Below are 17145 nucleotides of genomic sequence, written 5' to 3'. Positions count from 1 at the left end.
GCCAGCAATGGGAAAAATTCTGGCCTCCAAATCAGAACTGTCCTGTCAACACGTTTATGGAATATTCAACCTTAAGTCTTTCAGGGAACCAAATTCTTTTTTTTTTTTTTTTTTTTAATGGAAGAAACCCACATCCAGAGGCTTCAATTCACACAGCTAATTAATAGCAAGCTTTAGGCTTCACATGCTTTTCCCGCTGTCTAAAATGTTTCCTAGTAAGATGATTTTAGAAGCCTGCCATTGTAATAGCAGAGTGATGGAGGTATCCTGGTGAGCCGGGGACTTTACTAGTTTGAGTACTCAAAGTTTCAGTTCCCAGGAAACCCCTCAGTCCCAGGAAAAGCTGGACAGGTGGTCATCCTATGACAATTACTTATTTCATATTCTTTCTTTTTCTCTCTTATTCACAATGCTCTGTAAGCTAGAAACTTGACATTTTTTATGTTATATGGTGTTTGCTTTCTTTCTTTCATATCCTGTGCTGAAAATTGTGGATTGTAGTACCCTGAAATATGGACAAGAGGGGCTTTTACCTTGGGCTTATCCTTTAGGGGAGATGGCTCTGATCCTCCTTTGACCAGGACCCAGCCCATGATGAGAGAAGCCTTGCAGCCAATAGGATGTGCCCACGCAGTGATCAGACTTCCCTTCTAGCCAATGCTTCAGGTACCAAGCAACCTCGGGGGTGACATGCACCGTTCTGGGGCAAGCATAGGCCTCCATCACTATATATTTACCTCCCTGTAAGTGTGGTCAAGGGCAGCTGTTTGTAGGTGCCTGGGGAAGAAAATGTGGAAGGCACTTGAATAAGTGAGCTGGGCATCTGAGTATCTGTGCACACATTTTCTAGCAGCCTAGGAAGGAGATCAGGGTGGAGAGAAAGGGGAGGGTGAAGCCAGCATCTGGACCCGGCTCTCCCCTCAGCCCCTGCACTTTTCTCAAGGTCCTGCCCTGATTTTCCAAGCCTTCTGAGAAGACTGCATTTAAACTTGGCCTTCTGCAAGAATTTGAAAGGGGTATTTGTCAAGATGGGAGGCTACTTTTATTTCACAGTTGGTTGGCTTGATTTATCATTTTCAGATAATTATTCCTACGGTGTTTGGGTCTGCATTTGTGCTCCTGTGTTCTGGCTCTGCTGCTCAGAGAAGGGCCTGAACACTGCCTTCCCTCAGGTCAGACAGCTTCCTGCTATCACCTCCAGATGGATCCAGAAACATAGGCTCTCTGAGCAACACGATAATCAAATAAATTTATGACACATGAGTGGCTGCTATGCCTGTTTTTTATGTTAAGGTTTTAGGGTCCATTTTGTACTCTTTTAAACCCTGGACTTCATTACTCTGACTCATCAATAGTTCTCAACAACTGCCATCAGAGAGAGATTTTATCTGCTGTCTGGGTATCCCCTGATTGAACGTAAATAAAAAGTCTCCTCTTGGATAGATAAAGATGGAGGGAATTGTCATCTGAGATGAATACAGTGGAACCAGTTGAACTTTACTTCCTCCTCTGGAGGGAGTGATTTTTTTCCCGAAACAGTTCAAGTGCAAAAATGATATTTTATGTTTATATCACACGTGTAGTTTCTTGCACTTAGTTATTCTCAATTTTTGGCCGTTAGATTGCTGTGTCAGTAACTTACTAAAACACATTAACACAAAACTCTAATCTCATAAATTCAGATAGAATCATTAGAAATGCTAACCATTAGTAGCAGCCACTCGTCACTGAGCATTTATAATGTACCAACTTTGTACCAAATGGCTTATGTTCATTGTCACAGTTAGGTCTTGCAACACCCCAATGACACTGTGGTTCCATTACACAAAGGATAAAACTGAGGCTTCAAGTGTGTCTCTTTTGCCCAAGTAACAAAACTAGTGTATATCAGTTTGTCCTCTGTCAAACCATTAGTTTATTCATCCAAGAAACATTTATTGCATATCTTCCATATGTCATGACCTAGGTGAGGTCCTCCTAGTGTGTCGGGTAAATGGACAGCAAAAGCAATTATTTACTGTATTTACTATAATCTGGATGGCTTAGGGTTTGTGAGGAGATCAGAAGAGGAGCATTTAATTCAGTCATGAGTGGAACAAATGTCTGAAAATGTTTTCCTGTGGAGTCAGTGCTGGAGCTGAGTCTGAAAGAAGAAATGGGTATTTCTAGAAGATTTGGAGAATAGCAATTACCATTCTATGGTTAGAAGGGCAGTGATGGTGGAACAGATAAAGCTAAAACATTTTTTAAAAGATAGAGAACATTAAAGAAAATCCTCAAGTTCTAGAAAACACCAGTGGATTTTGTCTTTGTAGGTCCATAATTGTTCCAGAAAAACATCTACTTCTGCTTTATTGACTATGCAAAAGCCTTTGACTATGTGGACCACAAAAAACTCTGGACAATTCTTAAAGAGTTGGGAATACCAGACCACCTGACCTGCCTCTTGATAAATCTGTATGCAGTTCAGGAAGCAACAGTTAGAACTGGACATGGAACAACAGACTGGTTCCAAATAGGGAAAGGAGTACATTAAGGCTGTATGTTGTTACCCTGCTTATCTAACTTATATGCAGAATACATCATGAGAAACACTGGGCTGGATGAAGCACAAGCTGGAATCAAGGTTGCCAGGGGGAAATATCAATAACCTCATATATGCATATGACACCACCCTTATGGAAGAAAGTGAAGAAGAACTAAAGAGCCTCTGATGAAAGTGAAAGAGGAGAGCGAAAGAGTAGACTTAAGGCTCAACATTCAGAAAAACTAAGATCATGGCATCCGGTCCCATTACTTCATGGCAAATAGATGGAGAAACTGTGGAAACAATGGCAGACTTTATTTTTTTGGGCTCCAAAATCACTGTAGATGGTGACTGCAGTTATGAAGTTAAAAGACGCTTGCTTCTTAGAAGAAAAGCTATGACCAATCTACACAGGATGTTAAAAAGCAGAGACATGACTTTGCCAACAAAAGCCCTTCTAGTCAAAGCTATGGTTTTTCCAGTAGTCATATATGGATGTGAGAGTTGGACTATAAAGAAAGCTGAGCACCGAAGAATTGATGCTTTTGAATTGTGTTGTTGGAGAAGACTCTTGAGAGTCCCTTGGACAGCAAGGAGATCCAACCTGTCCATCCTAAAGAGATCAGTCTTGAGTGTTCATTGGAAGGACTGATGCTGAAGCTGAAACTCCAATACTTTGGCCACCTGATGCAAAGAACTGACCCATTTGAAAAGACCCTGATGCTGGGAAAGATTGAAAGCAGGAGGAGAAGGGGATGACAGAGGATGAGATGGTTGGATGGCATCACCGACTCAATGGACATGAGTTTGAGTAAACTCTGGGAGTTGGTGATGGACAGGGAGGCCTGGAGTCTGAGGTCCATGGGATGGTAAAGAGTCAAACACAACTGAGTAACCAAACTGAACTGAGGCCCATAATTATATAAAATATAGAAAGCACAAAGAACTCTTGAAATCTCACCATTCTCTTTAATATCTTAAAGATGAATAAATAAAACCTGGATATAATTATGTGACTTACTAAGCCCAGGCTAAAAGTTAGTAGAGTGCTAGTTTTCTGAATCCTCCATTCCAAGGCCTAAAGCTCCAATAGTCATCTTTGGGACTATTATTTTACCTTAACTAATCTAACAAAAAAAAATAAAATCTAATAAATATTCTCTATTTGCAGACTGGATTTTAGTGAATGTGTTTTTGTAGAAGACCAAATGAATGTGGAAAGGCTAAAATTAAGGCTTTTATCCACTTGCAAAATGGTTTATAACCATTTCATTTTCAGTAGACACCTCATTGGTTGCATGTACAAATGCTTTTATAACAGCATCTGTTATTCACAACTAGAGTGTGTTTTTGAAAGCTGATCAGCTCTTATGCCAATGATAAGGTCTCTCAGATTTTACCACTCTGCCTCATCTCTATGTCAACCATTCTGTTCCCAGTTGTAAGACCAATCCTGACTGTATGGAACGAACTGTGTATTGACATTTTAGATTGACATTCTAAATTATACAGCCAGACTTTTGTCTCATTTCCCCAGACCAAGAAGACTCTACCTTCTGTGATGATAAATGAGCTCTCATAGTACAACCTCCATCTCTCATTCCCTTTCCAGTCTCCTTCAAAGATGTTGTATTAAGCACTTAACTCTAGCATATAATTGAATTCCACTCACTTTGTATGGAGATTGCTGGTCCAGCCATCTTCCTGGATTTCTAAACACATATACTCATGTATGAGCCCTTTCCATCTTCTGGGAAATAGCAAAAACTCTTCCTTAAATCCCTGTGAGGCTTACTGACATGTTGTCTTATCATCCACTGTTACCCTTTCTCTCTTTCTTTCACCTGTTTTAGGATGGATTAATTCTGGATTAAGACCTTTGGAAAAACATTTGTATCTCCCATAGGAACCTCACTGCTGTTGCTTCGGCCTGCCTTGTGCTAAATCAGGTTGCTACTTCCTATAAAGTAGAAAGCCCTTTGTTGAGAAGGGGGGTGTGAAATGGTAGAGATTAAAAGAGGAACAAGGAGATGGTGTGGATAGATTTCTTTAAGAGGGAGCTACGGTTTCAGGGAGTGGAATTTAAGGAAAGCCCACTTTTTGGTGAAGTAGTAAGTTGTATCCAGGAAAAATTTATCTATCCAAAGAGCACAGATGTACCACTGCTGAAGAGAAAGGTTCTGTTTGCCAAGTGATTTGGAAACCTGCGAGACTCCCCTTTTATTCTTAAAATGGGGCTTCTGAATTTGTCCAGCTCTCACTCATCAGGAGAAAATGTTGCCAAAGAAACCTGAAGCCTGCATCCTGGGAAGATGTTCTAAGCCGTAGGAACGATTTCAAGATCTATAATTGTCAAGAAGAACAGATGGAAATATAGCAAAATGGAAAGGTTAGGACCAGATATTGTTTTATTTAGAAAGAGCCTCTGAGCAACTTCTAATTATAGATAAAACAGGATAGTACTTAGAGAGATCATTAGGCTGGGCATCAGGAGCCCTGTGTTCATCATAGCTCTCATTGTAACTGATTCTCAGAGGTGCCCTTGACTAAGTTAGCTGACTTATCTGTTCTCAACTTGTTCAGTTGTATGCTGATGGGAATTAAGGGCTTTACTTTTTATAGTCCTATTCATCTGGGGAATTCTGTTCTAGGAGGATATATGAACATTCTCTATAAATACTATTAGTCAACAGTGATAGTGAACAAAGAAAGTATAACTACTAAAGAAAACATGTTAACATTTGTGGGCAATGAACATCAGTATGCATTTTAGTTTTTACCCTTGTAATTCAAACATATGTAATTCAATGTAGTACAAACATTTTGTAATTAAAGCATAACAGTTTCCTAACTGGATGCCTTATTTCCATTCTCATCTTCTTATAGTCTTTTTTTTCTTTTTTGTGTAACAGCTGGGATGATCTTCCTAAAGCCTAAGACCATCATATTCTTTTCTTTGACGCTCTTTCTGACGAATCCCTCCTGCTCTAAAGACAACATACAAGCATCTTATCGTGGCAGCTAAAGTCATCTATATAAACAGAGTCCTGCCCATGACCCCTGTGACTCTCCCATGTCCTCATCGTCTGCAACGTATTACCTCTCCATTAAATTTTACTATAAGATCCTTCTTTCAACCCTTCAGATATCCCAAAGTTATTTCCTATATAGAATTGTTGTACATGCTGGTGTGTCTGCCTGGGATACCTTGTCTGACATCTTAGCATCACTAGTTCCTCCACATCATGCAAAGTCTCAGCTTCACATCTTCACAAAGTGACTTTCTCCAACAAATCTAGCTAATGTTCTGGCCACTGTTGAGTCCTTTTTATCTAGATTCCCTATTTTATTTCTACAAAGCATCCATCACTAGCTCATGTAATATTTTTGACTTGGCTACTGCCTGTTTTGTCTTATCAGAATGTGAACTCTATGTTGGTAGGTTTTATCTTGTTCACTGAGGGAATTCCAGGGTTAAGAATTATAATCTGCACATGGTTTTCTTTCCCAGAATATCCATTAAATGAATGACTATGTCCATGGAAGGAAGTTCAGTCATAAAAATCCAGAACAGGTCCTGTGTATGCTGTTTATAGAAGTCATATTTAAATACCCTATATTACTACCATTAATAAAATTTTATTCTAATCTAGTTATATATTCATGAGGCTTTTTAGGTACAAAATAGGGGACATTAGAGACAATTTACATACTAGACATCAGATTTATAATAATAATTACAACATATATAGTTTTTTTTCCATCAGTGAAAAAGGCATCAAATAAAATTTTATAGTACATTATATGGTAGAATATTCAAAGATCTTTCTTGTCTATTTAAAAATATGCTAAATTTATTCCTTATTTACTTATTACTTCCTTTGTTCTCTTATTTAATAAATTAGAGATTTGATTGCATGCTACCCTTTACTGATATATTCAAGATTCACCACGGCCATTCATGCATCAAGGAATCCTTTTAAATATTTGGGATTATAGAAGATAAGAGAAATATAATGTGTCTTTATGGCTCACATGTAAAGAAAAATGATCAAATTCCAAAGAGATAAGATGGGGAAGACAATAAACACATAACATATACTAAGCCACTGTGATTGAATTAGAGGCTCCTTTGTATCCAGAATGAGTGTTGAATTTCCCTGAGAATTTCCCTTGTTGGGGAGGTCATTCACTCTTTACCTCTTGGTAGCATTACAGTTACAGAGATACGGGAGAAGAATCCTTCAATGTGGAGGGACACATAACACCTCATTACATACTCTAAAAGAACAAGGAGTCTGTTAGGGTGTCCTGAGCAATAAGCAACAGGATCTGCATCCCTCTCCCTGGCAGTCCTTGGGCCACCCACCAGCATGGTAAAAGTCTTTCATGTCAGATTGGCTTTGAGAGGGGCATGGTGATGTCTTCCATCCACAAAACTTTAAATTCACTGCCAGTCTGAAGTTGGTCTGATCTAGTCTTAATTTGCAAGTACTGACTTGTCCCAGTGTAGTAGTGCTACAGATTCATTCCAAAAATTTTAGAACTACAAAATGCATAGAAAAAATAATTCACATATAATTACAACCTTCAGACATTGTACTATTTTGGTACATGCTGTCCTAGTATAATTATACATGTATGAATATGTGCGAACATATGTATTTATAGTGTATGTATACATATATACATGTGTATATTTATGTACATATATTCACGTATACAATATGTTCATATTATATATGTGTATATTATGTATATGCATAAGTATAAATGTGGGCTTTCCAGGTGGCACTAGTACTAAAGAACCTCCCGCCAGTGCACGAGACGTAAGAGACTCAGGTTCAGTCCCTGGGTTGGGAAGATCCCTGGAGGAGGGCATGGCAATCCACTATTCTTGCCTGAAAAATCTCATGGATAGAGGAGCCTGGTGGGCTACAGTCCATAGGGTCACAAAGAGTTGGACATGACTAAAGTGACTTAGCCCGCATGCACACATAAGTATAAATAGAGTCTATTATTTATATACACACATTGTATATAATATTATCATATTGAACAACTCAGTTGTAACTAATCTGATTTATTTTTACTCAGCAAACACTTCTTATGTTTCAATATTTCTCAACAACATTAATGAATACTTAGTATTCAACTATATTTTACTTTTGATTTTTTCACAAAATATTATGAATGCTTGATTTTTAGAGTCCCATTAGCACATATAGAATAAAAGATAGATGTCCATTTTCATTAAGCCATCAATAGAAGGGTTGTTGCATTCATTCTGTGCACCAGCCATTCTTCTAGAAACTTTAAAGCCTGTCTTATCAGTCAGTCATCCAGTATCTATGTAGAACAATATAAAGTGTTATTCTCATTTTATTGTCAATAAAACTGGATGATATGGCCAAGAAAAAATATACAGTATATATAAATATATGCATAATAACAAAAATAAAAAAAAACACATCCACATCACACATACACATATACTAAAGGGGACGCTCTAAATTTGGTCATTTTGTCCTTAAGAGTTAACAAATGAGCTCAGGAAAAAATCTGCAATCTGTTTTAGTAACTATAGTTTTGTAAGTCTGTAGAATGTATAGAACCAAAGACTGCCAGAAATTTCTAGATAGGATACTAAATTTCTTCTGACTTAATCCTATTGTATTACAGATGAAAAACTCGGCTTCAGACAGTCATGTTTATGTCAGTTTCGGCATCTGAGACTAAATCCAGGCTGTCATACCATCACCTGTCCATTTATTGGTTCACTCAGTGATTATTTAGTGAGCACCTACTATGGACTGAACAACATATAAAGGTCCAGACATGTAAGTAGATGAAATTTTCAGGGATTTCTTATCCCTGAGACCAAGGTAGAATCTGCCTCAGTGGATAGGCTCTCTAGCAGAATCATTTGATTATTTTCTGCCAACTTCCTCCTTCCCTTATCCAATAACAGCTCTTCATAGTTGGCTGGCTCCACAGGTTACTAAAAGTTCACAATAGACATGGACAGATATTTTCTATTCTAGGCATGTGATTCTAGGATAGGGATGGTATAACTCCTTGCTGTGTGCTAGATATTGGGTATTAAGTGTGGAAAAAAGGATATCTGCCCATATAAGTCAAATCCTTTAAATCCTAAGTGTGATTCTAAGAGAATCAGGCAAGTCAGATTATGGTAAGTGCTAAAATAAAGATTATAGAGGCTATTTATTTTTATGGAACAAGTTACACAAAAATGTAATGGTTCACAAATGCAAACGTTTATTATCTTATGTTTTCTGTGTATCAGGAATCCAGGCATAGATTAGCCGTCTCCTCTGGCTCATGGGTTCTCACAAGCCTGGTATCAAGTTATTGACTGGACCTGTAGTTGTATCAAGACTTAATTGGGGAAGAACCACTTCCAAGTTCACTCGTGTGTTTGTGCCTTCTGGCCTATAAAACTGAGGATCTCAGGTCCTCTTGGGTCAATGAAGACATCAGTTCCTTCTCATGTTGCTCTTTCCATAGAACCATTCCTAACATAGCAGTTTGCTTTCCCCAGAGTCAGGGGTCTGACAGAAAGAGTGAAAGTTGACTAGTAAGATGGAAGGCACAAAATTTTTGTATGTTAATTTAACAAAACACATCCTACCACTTCTGTTATGGTCTATTCACTGGAAGCAAGACATTGGGTCCAGCTCAGATTCAGGGAGAGCAGATTACCCTACAGCAAGTATCAGGAATTAGAGATCATTAGAAACCATCTAAGGAGTTGCCTTCCACAGAAATGAACCCAAGAGAAGGAATCTATTATTCTGCATAGGGATTTTCAAACGTCTTCCTTGAAGAGATCATATTTGAGTGTAATTTTGAAAAGTAAAAGAGGACTTCACAAGAACATAAACATAGAAGGAAAGGGTGCCAGTACACATAAAAGCACAGAGGAATCAACATTCTGGGACTCATTTATTCACATGACATTTCAGAAGGACAACCACATGGCAGAGTGGTAGCCTGGTAGGGCTAGAGCACAGGGCAAATTGTATGTCTTAACTGACTCTCAGCAGAAAGACCATTAACCCGGTGTTCTTACTGCTGTTAAATGATGTACATCATTTTTCTAGACCAGTAACTGTAAGTCAAACATCATTATAGAATCCTAGGACTGAAGAGCATTATAAGAAGTCATGTAGCTTATCTTGGTTTATGGAAAAAGAATAGATTTCAATATCTGAAACACCTGAATCCCATTTGGGCCACTTCTCAGGCCTTTGCCCAAATCACTTAACCTTGCTAAATCCAAATGTCCATAACTATAAAATGGAGCAATTATAATTATATCAAACTGCTGCTGGAAGGATTAAAGAAGATAACATTTGTGAAAACACATAATTCAAAGCCTAATATATAACAGACATCCAATAAGCTTGTCTCACTTGTCTTGCTTTTCTTCTCTATCTCTTTGCCTCTCTTTTCCCCCAAATCCATGTAGAAATTCCTTACATCATTAACAACAACAACAAAAGATTTCCAAGTTTTTACAAAGCCAGCAAGGAAAGTTTGCCATTTTTTACATCATTCTAAAGCTTGAACATCTTTGCCATCTAAGAGACAAAGGTTTAAATCTTTTAAAATTAGGACAAAATTAACCTCATTTTAATCACATTATTCCTAGAAGATTTGTTGCATATAATACACACTAGATAAATGCTCTTTAAATTAGTTATTTTCCACCTTGTTGTCAAAAGTAATATTATCTTCTGAAAGATAAAACTAACATCAATAATTATAAAAATCTAGAGAACTATAATAAGTACTAAGCAAGCAGATGGCTAGTTTAAATGACTTAAGAATCTGTGTGTTTTTATCCTAAGAAAGATATTTAATACCTGGGCTAATTATAGACACAGCACTGCCTGTCACATTGTAATTTATGCTTCTATTCTGATTTCTTTTTTATTTAAAGAAATTAGGTTCCTGTGCATGAGGTGTTCCATGCATCTGAGGCTTTTATGCAAACTACAGCTAAGCTCAATTCCAACATTTAAAAATGCTTTCAGATGCAACTATTATATATAGAATGGGTAAACAAAAAGGTCCTACTGCATAGCACACGGATATTCAATATTCTGTTATAAACCCAAATGGAAAAGATAATGAAGAAGGATATATATATATATATATATAAAAATGTGTGTGTTTGTGCTCAGTCATGTCTGACTCTTTGTGGCCCCATGAATGGTAGCCCACCAGGCTCCTCTGTCCATGGAATTTTCCAGGCAAGAGTACTGGAGTGCCATGCTTTCCTCCAGGGGATCAGAGTATGAACATCTCATTTTACTGTCTCTCTTCTCAGACCACCCTGTACGGGAAATGTCAGTTTGGGTCCTCTAAAAATCTAAGAACAAAAGGCAATTTGATATGCAAGTTATTTATTGGTGGAAATGCCTATGAATGACAAAAGGGAGAAGAAACGGTAGATGGAAAGAATATTTAGACCACAGAGTGAGTCTGACATCCAAGAAAAGTGCAAGAGAAGGAATATGAAGAGGTTCAGGTGGAATGTCACACTAAGACAGTCTGAGCCAGACAGATGGGGAAGCCTGGAGCAAAAAAAAAAAAAAAAAAAAAAAACCCTCCCCTTATTATCTGGCTGTTGGATCTTAATTCTCCAACCACATATTGAACCCACACTCCCTGCATTTGAAGCACTGAGTATTAACCACTGGACCATGGAAATGCCCTAAAGATGGCCCTTGGGAGGACAAGGTCACTGTGAATCCTGCAGATGATCTGAAGGTGCCACCAGCTGGAGGCAATTTTCTCTTGTCGAGGGCTGAATGGTACACTTCTAGGTAGGTAGATAAAATGGAAAAAATAAGCCCCAACTCTAGTCTCAGTTCAGTTCAGATCAGTCCAGTCGTTCAGTCGCGTCCGACTCTTTGTGACCCCATGAATCACAGCATGCCAGGCCTCCCTGTCCATCACCAACTCCAGGAGTTCACTCAGACTCAGTCCATCGAGTCGGTGATGCCATCCAGCGATCTCATCCTCTGTCGTCCCCTTCTCCTGCCCCCAATCCCTCCCAGCATCAGAGTCTTTTCCAATGAATCAACTCTTCACATGTGGTGGCCAAAGTACTGGAGTTTCAGCTTCAGCATCATTCCTTCCAAAGAAATCCCAGGGCTGATCTCCTTTAGGATGGACTGGTTGGATCTCCTTGCAGTCCAAGGGACTCTCAAGAGTCTTCTCCAACACCGCAGTTCAAAAGCATCAATTCTTCAGCACTCAGCCTTCTTCACAGTCCACCTCTCACATCCATACATGACCACAGGAAAAATCATAGCCTTGACTAGACAGACCTTTGTTGGCAAAGTAATGTCTCTGCTTTTGAATATGCTGTCTAGGTTGGTCATAACTTTTCTTCCAAGGAGTGTCTTTTAATTTCATGGCTGAAGTCACCATCTGCAGTGATTTTGGAGCCCAGAAAAATAAAGTCTGACACTGTTTCCCCATCTGTTTCCCATGCAGTGATGGGACCAGATGCCATGATCTTTGTTTTCTGAATGTTGAGCTTTAAGCCAACTTTTTCAGTCTCCTCTTGAGCAAGTTAAATATGAGTTTCTATGCCAGCTCACTTTCACTGGATCAATGATCATCACAAGTCACTTGATATTTATGGGGATCAATTTCCTCATATATACTACAAAGACAATATTACTGTCTTCATAGTTCATAATGATTTAACATGAAGTATGTAAAATTAAATAGCTTGATGATTTGCATAGACTAGGTCTCGAAAAATGTCATTTACCTCACCAACTTTGCGTCAAATTCCTCTTATCTCCAGTCAATTTAAATTTATTTTGGATTTTAAATTTGGAAATACTATTAATGTCCTTCAAAAAAATCAAATCTAAAAAGACTTATTATTGAATTTTATCTTGTCAACATTTTGGGAATCTATTTGTTTTGAGTTGATAATTAGATAGATCTTACCAATTAGGAGTTTTACCATTTGTTATGGAATAGCTATACTTCTGCTTGGACATTTTATTGTTGAAATTTGGTATTATTATTATTTCAAATAAAAATTTTTACTGTTTGGAAATAACTGTATCTCTAATACTGGTAGAAGACATATGAATCAACTATGGACATTCTCTGGGCTACCTGTTGTGTGATATTTCCTCTCAGTTTATTGTATAATTTTATTACAACATTTAAGAACTATGTCTGCTGTAAATATGTCTGCTTTCTCAGGCTTATAAACAATTGGTTCGTGTGTTCTATTATGGGATAACAGATTACAATTATTTGTCAATTTCAGCTCCACTGAAGATTTCACAAATAAAATCCTTACTCATTGCCACCAAGCAACTCATACACAGTTTTGTTCAAAACTTAAATTGTTTGTGCGTGGATGTTTTTGTAATCAACACGTGTTGGTATGCTTATCTGACTTTCTTCTTTAAGGATCTATCAGTACATTAAAAAAACAAAAACAGCATCAACTCTTAGAACAAAGAATGAAGGTAATCTATCAATAAGCAAAGAGATACTAGATAATAAGAGAATCTCGCTGAAAGTCTTAGGGATCATGCAGCCTTACCCCTTCACACATGTGCAAAGACAGTAAGTAATTTGTTAAAGGTGACCAAGGCCAGTGGTAGCAGGACTTGAATGCAAAGTCAGATCTTTGTTCCCTGGACAGGAATACTTTCCTCTCTATGCATCTAGTATGTGTTTAGCACTGTGCTGAGCCATCTGGGAAATGTGAAAGAAATACAGATGTTTTGTCTCACTTTCCCAAGTTTAATTAGTGTAAGCTTTTGTGATAACAGTTCTTAATGAAGATAAGATCATCTAAATATACCAATGTATTATATTAGGCAAAAAAAGGAAAACAATGGATACTCATTGATCTTTCATTCCTTGAGAATAATTTTGTATACCTAGCTTCATCTTATTCTTTGTAACACCTTTAAGTGGTATGTTGCAGTTCCCTGCTTAGTAGGTAAAATAACTGAGGCTCAGAGGGTTATGTGGCTTGTACAAGGGTATATAGTTTCTTTTATTTTCATTGCTGCATTATTTTCAAATTTCAAAAATTGTAAATATTTTTTATAGTCTCTAAATACAGATTATTTGTGACTTTAAAATCCTCATTCCTGCACCATTTCTAAAAGAGGGCATCTGCTTGATGAGCATTGATTTGGACTAGAACAATCATCTATGAGATTTCAGAATAAATAGTATATAATCATAGGCATAATAAATGGTGGAACCAGAACTCAAACAGAGGCCTTCTGACTCCAGAGCTTCTTTCTTTTCTCAAAATAACCCCTCTACCTATTTCTCTCTTATTCTTTTCAAGTAAAGTCTAAGTTTCTATTAGTAAAATTTCTTACTGAATTTCTACTTCAAATACTATATAAATGGAATAGGAAAAATTTGGGAAAGTGAAAGTTTTGTTGTAATAACATACATAGCCACACTCACACCTACACACATCACTGGTCAGTTAGACTAATGAATGAATAATTACTTCTTGGCAAGATGCCTCTCTAAGAAAGCAAGGGGTATTTAATTGATTTTAGAACTCTTTCCTTGGTTAGGGTGATGTAAGAGTAACAATTGCACTCATCTCACACTCTAGTAAAGTAATGCTCAAAATTCTCCAAGCCAGGCTTCAGCAATATATGAACCGTGAACTTCCAGATGTTCAAGCTGGATTTAGAAAAGGCAGAGGAACCAGAGATCAAATTGCCAACATCCACTAGATCATCAAAAAGGCAAGAGAGTTCCAGAAAAACATCTATTTCTGCTTTATTGACTTTGCCAAAGCCTTTGACTGTGTGGATCACAATAAACTGTGGAAAATTCTTCAAGAGATAGGAATACCAGACCACCTGACCTGCCTCTTGAGAAACTTATATGCAGGTCAGGAAGCAACAGTTAGAACTGGACATGGAACAACAGACTGGTTGCAAATAGGAAAAGGAGTACATCAAGGCTGTATATTGTCACCCTGCTTACTTAACTTCTATGCAGAGTATGTCATGAGAAACACTGGGCTGGAAGAAGCACAAGCTGGAATCAAGATTGCCAGGAGAAATATCAATAACCTCAGATATGCAGATGACACCACCCTTATGGCAGAAAGTGAAGAGAACTAAAAAGCCTCTTGATGAAAGTGAAAAGGAGACTGAACAAGTTGGCTTAAAGCTCAACATTCAGAAAACGAAGATCATGGCATCTGGTCCCATCACTGCATGGGAAATAGATGGGGAAACAGTGGAAACAGTGTCAGACTTTATTTTTGGGGGCTCCAAAATCACTGCAGATGCTGACTGCAGCCATGAAATTAAAAGACGCTTACTCCTTGGAGGTAAAGTTATGATCAACCTAGATAGTATATTGAAAAGCAGAGATATTACTTTGTCAACAAAGGTCTGTCTAGTCAAGGCTATGGTTTTTCCAGTGGTCATGTATGGATGTGAGAGTTGGACTGTGAAGAAAGCTGAGCGCCAAAGAATTGATGCTTTTGAACTTTGGTGTTGGAGAAGACTCTTGCGAGTCCCTTGGACTGCAAGGAGATCCAACCAGTCCATTCTAAAGGAGATCAGCCCCGGGTGTTCTTTGGAAGGAATGATGCTAAAGCTGAAGATCCAGTAGTCTGGCCACCTCATGTGAAGTGTTGACTCATTGGAAAAGACTCTGATGCTGGGAGGGATTGGGGGCAGGAGGAGAAGGGGATGACAGAGGATGAGATGGCTGGATGGCATCAGCGACTCGATGGATGTGAGTCTGAGTGAACTCCGGGAGTTGGTGATGGACAAGGAGGCCTGGCGTGCTGCAATTCACAGGGTCGCAAAGAGTCGGACAGGACTGAGTGACTGAACTGAACTGAACTGAACTGAAGAGTAACAATGCCATGCATGTGTAAATCTTGCCTTGGGATATGGTATTTGCTCTGCATATTCATATACTCTACAGCATCATTTAATATAGGATTGCTTTGAGGATTGCATTGTCTCCTGTAGGTAAACCATAATTGTCAACTAGAAGATAGGGAATTGTGCAGAACTAGTCACCTAAAATTTTCCCCAAATATAACTCAAAGGATATTTGGATTGGGGTTTGGGATTTGGAAGAAAGTCCCTAAAATGGATTCAGGTGGAGATCTGACTCTTCTTTGTTTTTTGCTGTAAGAAGGTATGAAGTTGTCTGTTTGACAATTCCTCTGTTGAAGCAGTCATAAACTCTGAAGTCTGTATTATAAGCATAAGCACAGGAAATATTGATGACTTTATATATTTATTTATTTTGTTCCTTTCTTAATACATTTTCAAATGCATGTCTATCTAAGCTAAGAGGAAACAAATGTCTGCCTGGATGTGATTGGTCAGATTAGAATCAATTAAGGGGAGAAAGTACATGTTTGGGGACCGGGCTGGTAGTGATGACAAAATTAATCAAAGTAGACAAGCAAGAAAGAGAAAGATGCTTAAGGAGATAGTAGAAGTTTTCCTTAATAAGCTGATTCTTTTCTACCTTCAAAATAGTTTCCTTCTAGAAGGGAAAATAAAAAAGACTTTAACAGTACTGAGTTTGAATATTTTAAGGGCACGATGTGCTCAGTACGGAGAAGGCAATGGCACCCCACTCCAGTACTCTTGCCTGGAAAATCCCATGGATGGAGGAGCCTGGTGGGCTGCAGTCCATGGGGTCGCTAGGAGTCGGACACGACTGAGCGACTTCACCTTCCCTTTTCACTTTCGTGCATTGGAGAAGGAAATGGCAACCCACTCCAGTGTTCTTGCCTGGAGAATCCCAGGGACAGGGGAGCCTGGTGGGCTGCCTTCTCTAGGGTCACACAGAGTCGGACACGACTGAAGTGACTTAGCATAGCATGTGGTCAGTGATGGTGATACATTCATAAAACAAGAAGAAGTCTAATTGAAGGAAATAAGTTTTATAGAATTACTGGACACATTGGAACATTTACTCCTGCAGGGATTGGACAGAGTTTAAAAAGGAACTGTGTAATTATCTAGTCTCCAAAACGGTAAATTAAAAGGTTTGAATGTTTTAAGATTATGTTATTGTCTCAAATATGAGGTTTTATTCATTCAGTACATTCATTTTCATTCTGATTCCTAATAAGTTGTGTGCTTTTTATCTAGCATTCAATTCAGTTCAAATCTTTAAACTTGTATTTCTGGGCAATAATGGCAGTTCTAAACAATTATTGTAGTTGATGTTCAAAGACAGACCTTTTCACAGCTAATTCAAGTACACAAAGTGAATTATTTTTATAGCAGGATAGGATTAATCTTGGTGGTGTTGCCCTGGCATTTTTTGTGGGCTTAATTATTACTAATCTGGATAAATTTTTAACTTTTAAAATGTTAATTTAACTCACCAGGTCTCCTGGCTCATTAGTTGTTTCTATAGTGCCACTTAGGATGAAATGGCTCATCAAACAATAGTGATTCAATCATAAATATGTGCAAGTGGAAAAGCAGTGACAGTGAAAGCTCATAGGATTGAAAACATTTTTCACTTCTAAGCCTTCTTCATTTTTAATAACATCAGTCATTGTTGAAGATTTT

Source organism: Bubalus kerabau, chromosome 15 (genome assembly GCF_029407905.1).
Source record: "Bubalus kerabau isolate K-KA32 ecotype Philippines breed swamp buffalo chromosome 15, PCC_UOA_SB_1v2, whole genome shotgun sequence".
NCBI lineage: Eukaryota > Metazoa > Chordata > Mammalia > Artiodactyla > Bovidae > Bubalus > Bubalus kerabau.
The sequence above is the reverse complement of the archived record's forward strand: the minus strand, read 5'-3'. Positions refer to the sequence as shown.